The 12567-nt window shown below is 36.0% G+C and overlaps 1 pseudogene; it reads left to right on the top strand.

Annotated features, from left to right (window-relative positions):
• Positions 1–7621: 7621 nt before the first annotated feature.
• Positions 7622–8625, top strand: LOC112082375 (annotated as a pseudogene).
• The last annotated feature ends 3942 nt before the right edge of the window (positions 8626–12567 follow it).

Genomic DNA, 12567 nt, shown 5'->3' with positions numbered 1-12567 from the left:
TCCCTCCGATAACTAGAGGAGATGAAACCGATGATCGTCACTGGGAGGAGAAACTGGAGCGGCAGGCTGATAAACCATAATCTTGTAAAAAAAAGCTCAAAATCCATAACTCTAATAAAGAATTTCATTTTGATTTTCTTTTAATAAGGAAAAACGTGGAAAATCCTTCACTCTCCTTATCTATCTTTTTATTTACAATAAAACCAGGATCAAACCCACCCACTAACATGTTTTATTTTTTTATTTATTAATTATCTAAATTTTTTTTTCTCCAACAATTTTTTTTAATTCTTTTAATTCTTTTTCTTTAATTATTCTTTTTCTTTCTTACTCGTCTTCATCATCGTCAAACACAACGATGGATTTTAAAAATCACCAAAATCAAATCTTCATCACTCAAATTTTGCCTCCTCATCTTCTGCAATCAGTTTTTTTTATCTTTATCTCCTCCCCCCACCACCATTGTTGAAGCTTCAAAACCTAATTAGGTTTTTATTTGAAGATTTAGGGATTTCACAATTTAGAGATTGGATTTGCCAAAATTACTTGTTTGGTATACAATTCAGGTTGGTAACTCAATTTATGTGACGATTAGGTCTTTGCATTGTTGAATCATAGTGATTCTTAGGTAGACTGGAATTAAAATCCGAGTTCATCACCAAATCTGCAGAGAAGGACAACTGGTACGAATGGTACAACTAAGAGATAAGAGGACAACTAGCACAACTGGTACAACTATGAGATAGAGGACAACTGATACAATTAGGTATAACTAAGACAATTTAAATAATTCCTGATTAAAAATTCTTTGATTATAATTGCAAATCGGGTTGTAACCCAGTTTTATATGACGATTAGGTATTTGCATGAAAAAATTCATAATATAGTCGTTGAATCGTAGTAAATCTTAGATAAATTATAATTAAACCTGAGTTCATCACCAAATTTCCAGAAAACAACTGGTACAAATGGTACAACTAAGAGATAAGAAGACAACTAGTACAACTGGTACAACTAGAACAACTACGAGATAGATGACACCTAGTAAAAATGGATATACCTAAGACAACTTGAATAATTTTTAATTGAGATTTTTTTTTATTATATTTTCAAGGGAGAATGAGCATCAGCCACACAAGCAATTCAATAGATATTATATCATTTTATCACTTACCCATAGTCAAAAATTAAATAATCTTCCTAATTGAGTAATATAGGAACTACCAGCCCTTTTCAAATATGATCCTAATTCTGTAAATTAGTGATACCACAAAACGTGGGTAGTTCCTGTATTACTCAATTGATATATGATATGATTTTCTGTTCTATTTGCTAGATGTCTAAAAACAAAGAACATGCAAATTGATACAAAAGATCTTATGTATGTATGAACTGAAGATGAAATCGATATAATAGATCATACATGACGAAGATGTAGATAGGAGTCAAAGAAAGAAAGGTAGGTGTCGTGAAGTCTCAAAGAAAGTCAAATGCAATTAGGCCATCATGCCCATCTATGTACTAACGAAGCATCAAAATAAAATAAAATAAAAGGTAGATTAATCTAGTTGTCTAAGGTATAAAGCTAGAAAGTTACATATGTGACGAAAAACTCCATTATCATAATTTCTTTCTTCTTTTTTTTGTTGTCTATTTTTTAGATTTTTAATTGTTATCACTTCGATGTATATGGTTTAGTCATCCAATCTGTTGGAAGTATAAACAGGTGTATTATATATAAGCTTATAATTAGAGTTTAAAATATTTTATTTTCCATAAATTAACATTAAACTTCTTTATTAATAGATATTAGAAAGATTTCAACTTGATTAAAAAAGTTGCTGATTTCATATTATTTTTAACAGAAAGCCTACTTTTTATGAAGAGAAAAAAAAAACAAATTAAACAGAATAATTCGTATTAAAAATTGATTTTTATTTTATATTATTTATATTTCCAATATTTAAGTTGAAATCCGTATAATAACAGTAATAACCCAGTAACTTTAATAGTTAATACAAACTATTTGATTATATAACATAGTTAAAAAACATGTTATATTGTATAACTTTTTTATAACCACTATTGACTTTTTTGTAGTAGCCAAAATATTAAGACTCTCGGCATTTAAGTATAGTTTTGTAAAAATATGAATACTAGAATTTATTATATTACAAACATTAGCCAATTTCATAATATAATATACTAAATACAAAAATTTCATTTAGTATTTTTTTTTTTTGTGCAACCAGTTACTTCGATTAATCAAACGAAACGAAAGATGCGTGAACCGCATACAAAGAGTTATTCCCGAAGGAAGCAGCAAAGACATAAAATAAACTTATGATAAACTTGATAGAAGTGAAAACAAATCTTCTGGTGAGGAGTGGAATCCTCGAGAATACCACGAAGTTCGAAGTCACAAAAGCCTTAGATGATGGCTCAACCAAATGGAAGGAGTCGGATTTTACCGAGATTATCCTTAATTCTTCAGAGATAGCTTGAGAAAGATCGTCTGCCACTAAAATGGAAATGACGAGTTCAAGGCGTTCAAAGCCTTGGGATAAAGACACAATATGCGAAAACACCTTGGATTTACTCAAATGATCCTGAATTTGGCAAATAAACTTTGTGAAAGATTTATGGACAGGTACGGATACCACAAGCAAAGCTGCTTTGGATTTACACAAAATACCTTCCTGCCGTTCAAGCAAGACGACATGGATGCCATTAAAGGCCAAAAACGTGGGAATGCCGGAGAAAACAGGCTTCAGAACATAACTAACTATATCGGGATTCCACAAGATCAAAATCCTTCTCTCAACAAGCAGTCCATTTCTTACCAAAGAAAAAGAAGCAGAGAGTGAGCAAAGGGGAACATGGAAGACCGTCTCAGTAAAGTAGTACAATGCTCTGGAAGATGCAGACATGGAAGCAGGACCGGCCGACTTCGTTACTAGAGAAACTTTTGATAGCTTGTAAGCAGTTTGTCCTCGAAACTGTCTAAGATTGATCACAAGAAGATATAGCGAAGAAGATGACAAATCTAGCGAATGGAGGCAAGATGGAAAGCTGGCAATAGAGGAGAGAGGTGAGATGGCGTGTCGGAGAGAGGGTGCAGCGGTGAAACGCAGATGCAGAGATGGTGGGACTGAGCTGGTGGTGACGTGACGGCAAGAGCGAGCATAAATCAAAAGTACATAAACAAGTGAGAGTAACGACGGAGAGAATAATAATTTGCCGGCGCTTGGCTCACGGCCAAGGCCGGAGCAAGGCTCGACCCAAACCCAGCTGAAGAGAGGAGGAAACGACGGCAAGAAGATTGGACGGAGAAGAAGATGTTAGATCGGTGAAACTGAGTCGAGCGGCTGCTTGGGGAAATGTGCCTGGGAGAGAAAGAGTTAGGGCGAACTCTACCTATTTGAATTATTTACCTATCTTCAAATTACATTTAGTATTCATTATCATGATTTGGAGCAAATTATACCAATCAAGAACATCAATATCCCAATTCTTATATATGATAAATAAATATAATATTTTTGTACAACCAGTAGTACATGCGTATATAAGCATGTAGACTAAAATTTTGGTAAGATTAATTATGCTTGAACAATTATAATTACTTTACATTTTTATTGCTATTCTACTATTGTTGCCCCCAAAATCTGTCAGTAGTAACAAATAAAAAGTTATATTAATATATGACAAAAAATTGGTCTTTGACTAAATATTTTAAAAATCGTCGCGATCTATATACCAATTTGAATCCATCAGAAACCAAGTTACTAACTTTCAATGTATTTAACATCAGTCCAACTACATTCATTTAAAAAAAAAAAAATCCAAGTCTGCACATGCGTGCGGACCAGTATCCTAGTTAAGACTTATATGATATACCATTACAAATAACAAAAATAATTAAAATACTGTTCCTTTGTTACTTTTTATTTCAAGTACTGTTCCTTTGTTACTTTTTACTTTTCTTTACTAGTATTATATATATATATATGAATAGAAAAAGTCACGTTTTTCTCATAGTGTCTTTCGTTGATTTTGGTTTTTCGATTGAGTATGAGTTGTTGTATCGTATCTTTAGTTTTAGTTATGTTTATAATGTTTGATTTTCTTTTTTTGAGTCTGCATTTAGATCAATATTACCACGGGAAGAAAAAAAAAATCAAAGGCACCAAATGGAGCGTTGTACTTGTGCTTGTTACGAAAGTCCTCTTTAAAGGATACTAGATTCTATCCTATGCGTCATAAATTTTGTTTTTTTAATTTAAGTTTATATTATAATTTACATATTTTATATACAATATTTTTTTAGTAAATAACACAATTTATTTTTGTGTTTAAATAAAATTTATTTTTTTAAAACTTATTTTTTTTAATAAATTTGACAACGATTATAAAAACATAATTTCAACACGCCCATTCGATTGATCCGAAAAAGACTATGAATATGAAAACATAATTTTACCCTATCTTTTCATATTATATATAATATATTTTTAAAATCTTAAATATTTAAATTTTAAAAATAATTTATTAATAAAAGTATTCGTTTATTATCAGTATCAGAATATTATTCAAATTTGAATATTTTTTAAAAAAAATAGTTAATATCTTATTTACTATTTTGTAAATATAATAACAACTGATTTTGTAATTTTGATAATTAATCCTAACTATATCTTAGAAAATCTAAACTAACGGAATTAAAATTTAAAAAATTTAAAATGAAGTTCAAAGATATATTTTAAAAATATTATTTTATTAATTTTTGGAAATAAATAAAACTAATAAATAATATAAAATTTTTTTTTGACAACAGAAATAATAGATATCCACTTGTAGAATCGTAGAAAACTAAAAAAAATCAGTTTGAACACAAAACATACTTCTGTTTTAATAGAGAAGATAAGTTAATTTCAAGTTATTTTCTAGCCAGTTTAGACGACTAAATGTTCTTGTAGTCAATATTTAGAAACCATTTAATTTTTTTTTCATGAACAAACCAATTAGAAAATTGGTCAAAAAAAATTAGTCAAAGAAAATTGGACAAATCAATATTGGTAATATACGTCATCTTTAAGCTCCGTTAATAGTTTAAATGGAATTGGTGAAATTAATGATCCTAATTTCGATCCCTATACTATTTTTTTTTTTCAATTGAAGAAAATGTTTAAGTGGTTAAACAAAAATATTGAACATTGGTGCAAATTTTAAAATTTGAATCTAGAAGGTTTTAAAAAATAAAACAAAATTACAATGTATTTACAAAATAAAAAGGAAAGTTAAACTCAATCTCGAAAAAAATTAACATAAAGAATGATTTAGATGTACTATGATATCGATTAACAGAAAGAATGATTTAGATGTATTATAAGGTCGGTTGGAGAGGGGTCCGATTGATAACTCCGTTTAAATAAGACGGTTAGAGAATTTTGAGCGGTTGTAGCTGAGACAATTATAAAAGAGGTGATTAGAGAAAGCGGTTGGAAAAGATGAGTTTATAACAGAAAATAGTTGAAAATCATACTTGATTGGTAGCATTACAGCGGTTGAATAGTATAAGTGTATAAAACCTTTTGTTCAATTTTTTTAGATAATTATTTATAAAATGATACAATATTACATAGTATAAACTCTATCATATGAAATGAGTAAACAAAAATTATAATTATTATTTTACTATTTTTAAGAAGTTAAACGGAACAATTTTTTTCAATATTCAGTGATGATAAATATTTTTAATAACTTTAAAATGCATAAATATTGTCTTATAAATATTTTTCTAATACTTTATAATTCATAATCTATAAGATGATTATAAAAAGAGATGCACAACCAATGTAGGATTTGGACTGATTTAAATATACAAACACATCTATTTTTTATTTTTTTGTTTTGTCGAATGAATTGAATTGAATGATATAACTTTACTAGTTTATTTATTAGAAATTAATATCAAACTAAAAAATTTTATTATTAAAAAAATTCTGATTACAACCGTTCGTTTGCTCTAAACGTCATTTTTTGAATAGTTTGTAATTGTCCTAAAATTAATTTCCAATCGTCAAAAAAATATCTTTCAACGGTCCATTTCAAACGCTGATTACAATTGAGGTTTTAAATGCTTTCTCCAACTAACTTTGCCGATTGGTAGCATTTTTCCAACTGTTCCTCCCAACAGTGCGGTTGAATGCCACCAATCAAACCCACAATTTGTCAAACCAAAAACAATACCACGTAATTTAATGACGTGGCATCATCTTGTCTAGTCACCATTTTCTTCTTTGGTCTCTTCAGCTTCGGTCTAATATCTGCACCTATATTTTTTTTGTTGTCGTCATTCGTTTTATAACGAAACCCCAAAAGGGGTAAAGCGTTGGTACAAACAAGGCCTAATATCGGCCCAAATACAAAGATAGTTTTAGACACATATATAGACAGATGTAAAAACCATAAACACCAATGACACGTGTCAAGATGAAGATCATATCGTCATGCACAACCGCTTTAGTTTCTGGTGCGCTAGAACTCGCCGCCGACGACATTTCAACCTCCAGCTTCCGGCTTCACGATGACGCTTGTGAACCGCCGCTAGAGCTTCTTCTACAATAAAGATCTTGGGTGGTCAAAAATCTTCTCACCTCCATTAAAAAGACATTCGATCATCTTTGACTCATGACTATATATTACCCTCCACCTTGAAAAAGGTTTTTCGTGAGGGAACCAAGGGAGATTTAACATCCCAACCATGAGAGGACGATGCCAAATGTTGGAGTAGGAGCTTTCACCACCATCACCTTACCACCTCTTAAAAGAAAGCAGCCAGATTTGTAGAAGAAGCACGAAGTCCGAAATCGAAAAAACCAATTGCTTATAAGCAAAAGGAGATTCAAACGGAAAAGAAAAATCCGGTCATAGCCGGAAAACTGAAATCCGTAGAACGGAAAGATTATTACATATAGATCTGGTTATACCATAATTTATTTTTCCGATCGAACAGACGAAAAAGCAAAAAAGGAAAATCGCCTTCTCTCTGTGAAAGGTATGAGAGAGAGAACAGAGAGAGGTTTTTCCGAATTCATTTAATCTCTGCACCTATATAATCAACCAATCTCGCTTTACTCCAACTAGAAGGACACAAAAAAAAACTGAGAATTACGTTTTCAAATAGACAATTTACCTCTTTGATTTGTCTCAAAACATTAAATCAATCTCCGGAAAATCAAATATCGCCGGGAAAATGAGTAATCCGGTCACTTTTTCCTCTTTTACCGTTCTTAGTAACGATGTTTCCGACAATTTCCGTCATGTTTTCCGTGAAAATCGTCGGCGTTAAGAATCTCCGATTTTCTTACTGATTTTTTCAGAGGATCGTATAGTTTTTCTACTTGGTAGTTTCTACTTTCTAATAGCTGAGAGGTTTTTTAGTAGATTTTGTTTCTTCTTCTCTTCTTCTTGTGAGGTTTTGAAGCTGTGGAGTTTCCGATTTTAAATTTTCCTGGAAAGAGATCTAAAATCTGGGGAAGTTTCTGAGTGAACTTTTGAATATATTTGTTGTTTGAACGGAGAAGTGACTGGGTCCTTACTCCGCCGAGAGAGAAATCAGATTAGATCTATAATCAATGCCTTTTCCGATGAAGATCCAGCCAATTTACAACGATTTTCCGGCGAGTAGAGACTCAGCTCGTGTGGAATCACGAAAACCAGTGCTCAAATCTCGCCTCAATCGTCTCTTAGATCGGCCGTTCACGAATGTTCTGAGAAGCTCAAACTCGGATAAATCACTCATTACTGCCGCCTCCGAAGACGGCGTCGGAACGGAGTTCGAGCCTAGCTTTGTCGCTTTATCGAAGATGGTTCAAAACTACATGGAGGAAACCAACAAGAAACAAGGTAGAAACGGACGCAATCGCTGCAATTGTTTCAACCGTCGACGAATAGCTCCGACGACGAATTCGATTGGTTTGGTTTCTCCGTCGATTCTCTTAAGGACGCTTATGACCATTTCAAGGTATTTATCTCTTAGCGAATTCATCATCGTCCATGGTTTTTGAACAGAGCTTGATTCCATGCGCGAGCGTCGCTGAGAGGAATCTGTTAGCTGATGTTGCGAAGATTGTTGAGAAGAACAAATCAATCAAAAGGAAAGTCGATTTGAGGAAGATCGTCGTCGATGGACTCTCATCTCTCCGATACGATTCCTCAATTTGTAAATCGAAATGGAATAAAACTCGGTCTATACCGTCAGGTACGATTTTCATTAAACCGGTTCTCTTCTTCTTCGATTCTCATGATTTTTTGTCTGATTTTTTTTTAATTTCAAAAATTTTCAGGTGAGTATGAGTACATGTGATTGTGAACGGTGAGAGGGTTCTAATCGACGTGGATTTTCGATCGGAGTTCGAGATCTCACGCCAGACGAATGCTTACAAGTCGTTGCTTTAATCTTTACCGTTCATCTTCTTCAGAAAGTCTGACCGGATTCGTCAGATCATTTCAATGGTCTCAGAGGCGGCGAAGCAGAGTTTAAAGAAGAAGGGGATGCATTTTCTGCCATGGAGGAAAGTTGATTACATGCGAGCTAAATGACTGTCTTCGTACACCTGATACTCCGCCCAGGAGCCGCCGGTTTCTTCCGCCGCTGTGGGTGAATATTTGTCATCTTGCTCAGGCTCTTTTTGCAAGACTGTCTGCCCGGACATTTTCACTTCTCGGGATGTGGGGGATGGTGAAATCTGAGAAGCTCTCACGAAGGATACGTAAAATTTCTAGCTCGGACGTAAAAAGCGGCCAATCAGATGGGGATTCTGTCATATTCACTAGATTGGAACAGTCGGTCAGAAAAAACACCGCTCTTATGTGCCGTTCACTCAGGACTTCCATAGCCCACAAGAGACAATCCATCTCCGCATGGAGGGCGGAGAAGCTTCTGCGGCATCCTTGTTGACCTTACACGTCATCTCCCCTAGCGTCCACCAGGCTCCACCCGAGTCTACTAACAGGGCCATGATCAATCCAAGAGGCATCGATCCAACATGTTGGAACTCGGTGGTTCGCGGGGGTAGGTATCTGGGGGGGGCTGGGGTCCCACCGGGTGTATCCTCAGCTTCCTCTGGTTGGTTCGCGATTCTCCAGCTCTCTGCTTCTACTTTTGCGCAGATCAAAATGTCTTGTGGGGAAATTGATTTTCCGTTGAAAATTTTGTCGTTTTTTGCTTTTGAAATGAGCCATAGGATCCAAGGATATACGTCTTTTTGAAGATCCGTCATGCCTATCTCTTTTGTTTGTCAAAAGAGAAAGCTCATATTTTGATAAATAGATGTATTTGGGAAGAGGCCCGAAAGGGACGGGAAGTCCGATAACGCCCAGACTTGAAATGCCGGGGGACATAAAAACAAAAGGTGATTTATAGATTCCTCGTGATCACCGCAACGGGGACAGCTTGTGTCGGATCCAATATGTTGGTATGTTAATTTCTGGCAGGTAGCCACACATCCTGATAATGCTTGCCACATGAAGTGCTTCATTTTGCAGGGTGAGCGGGTTTTCCAAACCTGACTTTGCAATACCGTAATGCTCGGTTCCCCAACTATTGTGGGTTCCCGTTGTAATTTTGTCCTCCTAATTAGATCATAGCCCGTCTTAACCGAATAGAGTCCTGATCTTGAATGGTTCCATGCATATCCATCCAGGATACAGATACGACTAGGTCTCAGTCTTAGGATCAGAGAGACATCCTCGGGTTGGAAAAAATTCCTCAGAAGAGGAACATCCCACTCCTTTATATCTTGTCGGATAAAATAGTAAACCAGTAATCCCGGATCCTGATAGCCGATCTGCGGGGTGGCTCTCGCCCTGTTTAGCTTTGGCTGGAGGATCAGAGATAGTTCTCTGAGAGTCAGAAGACTTAGCCGGCATTTTTGGGAATCTCGCCAATGGAGGTTTAGCGGAGGAATGGTCTTTTCCAGGTATCTCTTTCTGCTTGTTCTTTCCCATATGTTTCTTGCTTGTTGCAAAAGATTCTTCATATCGTCTCTTTCGATATCCAGGTTCATTATCTCTTGAGTCTTCTCTGATATTGGGATGAATTTCATCTATGGGTTCATGTCTTCTTTCGTGCCGTCTTGATTCAGAACGGTAACCAGAGTTTGTTTCAATTCTGTTCCATACGCTATCAGGTCTTCTGTCAGAAGGGCGCCTTTCCTTGGGTATTTGGTTCCCTTTCTTATCCTTCAGTGGGTTGGAGCTTCCTTCTTTGGTCTTTGTCGAGATTTTGCGGGTTTCTTCCTGCAAAGGGAGGGCGTTTCTGTCACGAAGGGGTAGAGATATCTGGCCTGCTTGTCTTCTCATTTGCATAACATCTCTGTCGCGTATCAGGTCTTCTCTCGATGCTTGAGCAAAGTTCCTCTCAGCCTCTCTTTCCCTCATCTTCTCTCGTCTTTGATCTTCAGTGAGCAGGGGGCAAGTTCTCTCGTCGTGAGAGATGTGTCTGCAGGTGAGACACCAACGATCGAGCTTCTCATACTTCATCTCTACCCGAATCACTGCGCCGGATTGTAGCCTTGCCCTTGCTGTGAATCTCAGAGGTTTATCTGCATTCAAGGAGATTTGGATCCTTGCAGCTCGCGCATCAACAACTCTTACATCACCCAGACGATTTCCAATGACACGAAAGTTTTTTTCCATCCAGAAGTGTGTAGGAATCCCCGAGATTCTAACCCAGAAAGTCATGTTATTGGGGAAAGACTCCCCAACATGAGGGATCCAACGTTCCAAGGAGAAAGACCAGCGGTTAAAGTGACATGGGCGCTTGCTGAACACACGCTGAAGGTCGGCTTCCGAATCAAAATCAAACTAGAACCGGGAGTTTCCAAGATCTATCCCGTGCACTCTGCCTTCGACGTCCCAGATGTTCTGTCGAGGCATGAAGGTGATAAGAGCCTCTGTGCTACGGATATCTTGGTTAAACATGCGTCCAACCAGACTTAAGTTGAAGCGAGCGATGAGTTGAGAGTTGTCCACATGGGGTAAGTCGATGATCTCTTCTTCATCTTCGTCGTGGTTCTTGTTAGCAAGATTCTTGTTGTTCTCCATAGTTGTTAGATCTGGGATGTTGAGAAGGAGGTTCTGGTTTGAGTTTGTAGCAGATGAGTTAAGACTTAGCACAATGCTAGAAACAGAGATTTAACTTATAGAATAACAGAAGCATCCCACGAGGGAGAGGTCTTCGGTATGCTCGTGAGCTTGAGGTAGGGTTAATTGAAATAAGCTTTTCGTCTTGAGCCAACGGCTTTGATTTTTGCAGGTACAGAGGATTACTTGAGAATACACGCAAGGAAAGAGCTGTTTTTAGCTATCTTTCTAAGTCTTAGCTAAGGCCAGCTCATGGAAAAGTTACTTGTTTCAGGTTATTTTAACTTCCAAGACCTTAGAGAAAGAGACTTTTGACGAGAATTGGGGCCCGAGGCATAGTGGAGGTTGGCGTAGGTCCGGCGGATTGGAAAAAAGCATAGCTATTTGGGAAGGAGAAAGTAGATGTTGAATGTCAAAAGCAAAATTCAAACATTTTGGAAAAGTCTCGGGAAGAGGGCCTGAGAGCGTTTTTGGTACACTTACTTCCTCATTTCATTTTGTAAGTAAAAAATGAAGTTAAATTAAAAGCTTCTTCTCTTCATCGCTTTACAAACAAATCTTACTTTATCAATTATAGTTTACAAAGGAGATTGTGAATATATATCGGCTATACGTCACCAAGTATAATTAGATATCATGAACCGGTAACTGGAGATATGTTTACAGCACGTTTTGCCGATTGCCACTTTGATAAAAATGAATTCCCAGCGTTGGGGTAGGATCAAGAGAACCGCCAAAGGATATCACATGGTGTACACAAATCTTGGCTTATCTTGATCCCCCTACCCATCAACGCGAGGTTGAAGTTCAGAAAATTATACATTTTCACAAGTTTGGCAAACCAGTTACCTGATGCGTTCACAGATACGAGAAGGGTGACGAAATCATATATCCTCGCTGCTAATGCTCCATCAAAAATAAATGTTCCGGAACAAGTTATTGATGGGAATAAAGCAAATGAACCGCATATTCAATTAAAGCGCGGGAGGCCGATGGGCTCGAAAGATAAAAATCCTCGAAAGAAAAAGAAATTGGGAGACAAGGTTCCAGAAGAACCGAATAAAGAAAAATGTCTTGAAGACATTGGTGAAAAGGTTATAGAAGAACCATATAAAGATATAGGTCCTGAAGACATACATGAAGATGTTCCAGAAGAACCAGTTAAAGAAGTTCGTCTAGAAGACGAACATGATACTGAAAAGTATGAAATTTCCATTAACTTCGCCCAAAGTGGGACATTATGGGCTAGAAGTGAAATAAATGATACATATGGAATGTTCTCCTTTTTGGTATCCAAGGAAATTGATAATGAATATGATGATCCAGACCCAAGATCCATGTCAGGATGCCAGAAAAAGGCCTGACTGGGAGAAATGGCAGATGGCCATGAGAAATGAATTAATCTTCCTGAATAAA

Source organism: Eutrema salsugineum, unplaced genomic scaffold, assembly GCF_000478725.1.
Source record: "Eutrema salsugineum unplaced genomic scaffold, Eutsalg1_0 scaffold_1, whole genome shotgun sequence".
In the NCBI taxonomy this organism is placed as follows: domain Eukaryota; kingdom Viridiplantae; phylum Streptophyta; class Magnoliopsida; order Brassicales; family Brassicaceae; genus Eutrema; species Eutrema salsugineum.
This window is presented reverse-complemented; position numbering and strand designations above follow the sequence as displayed.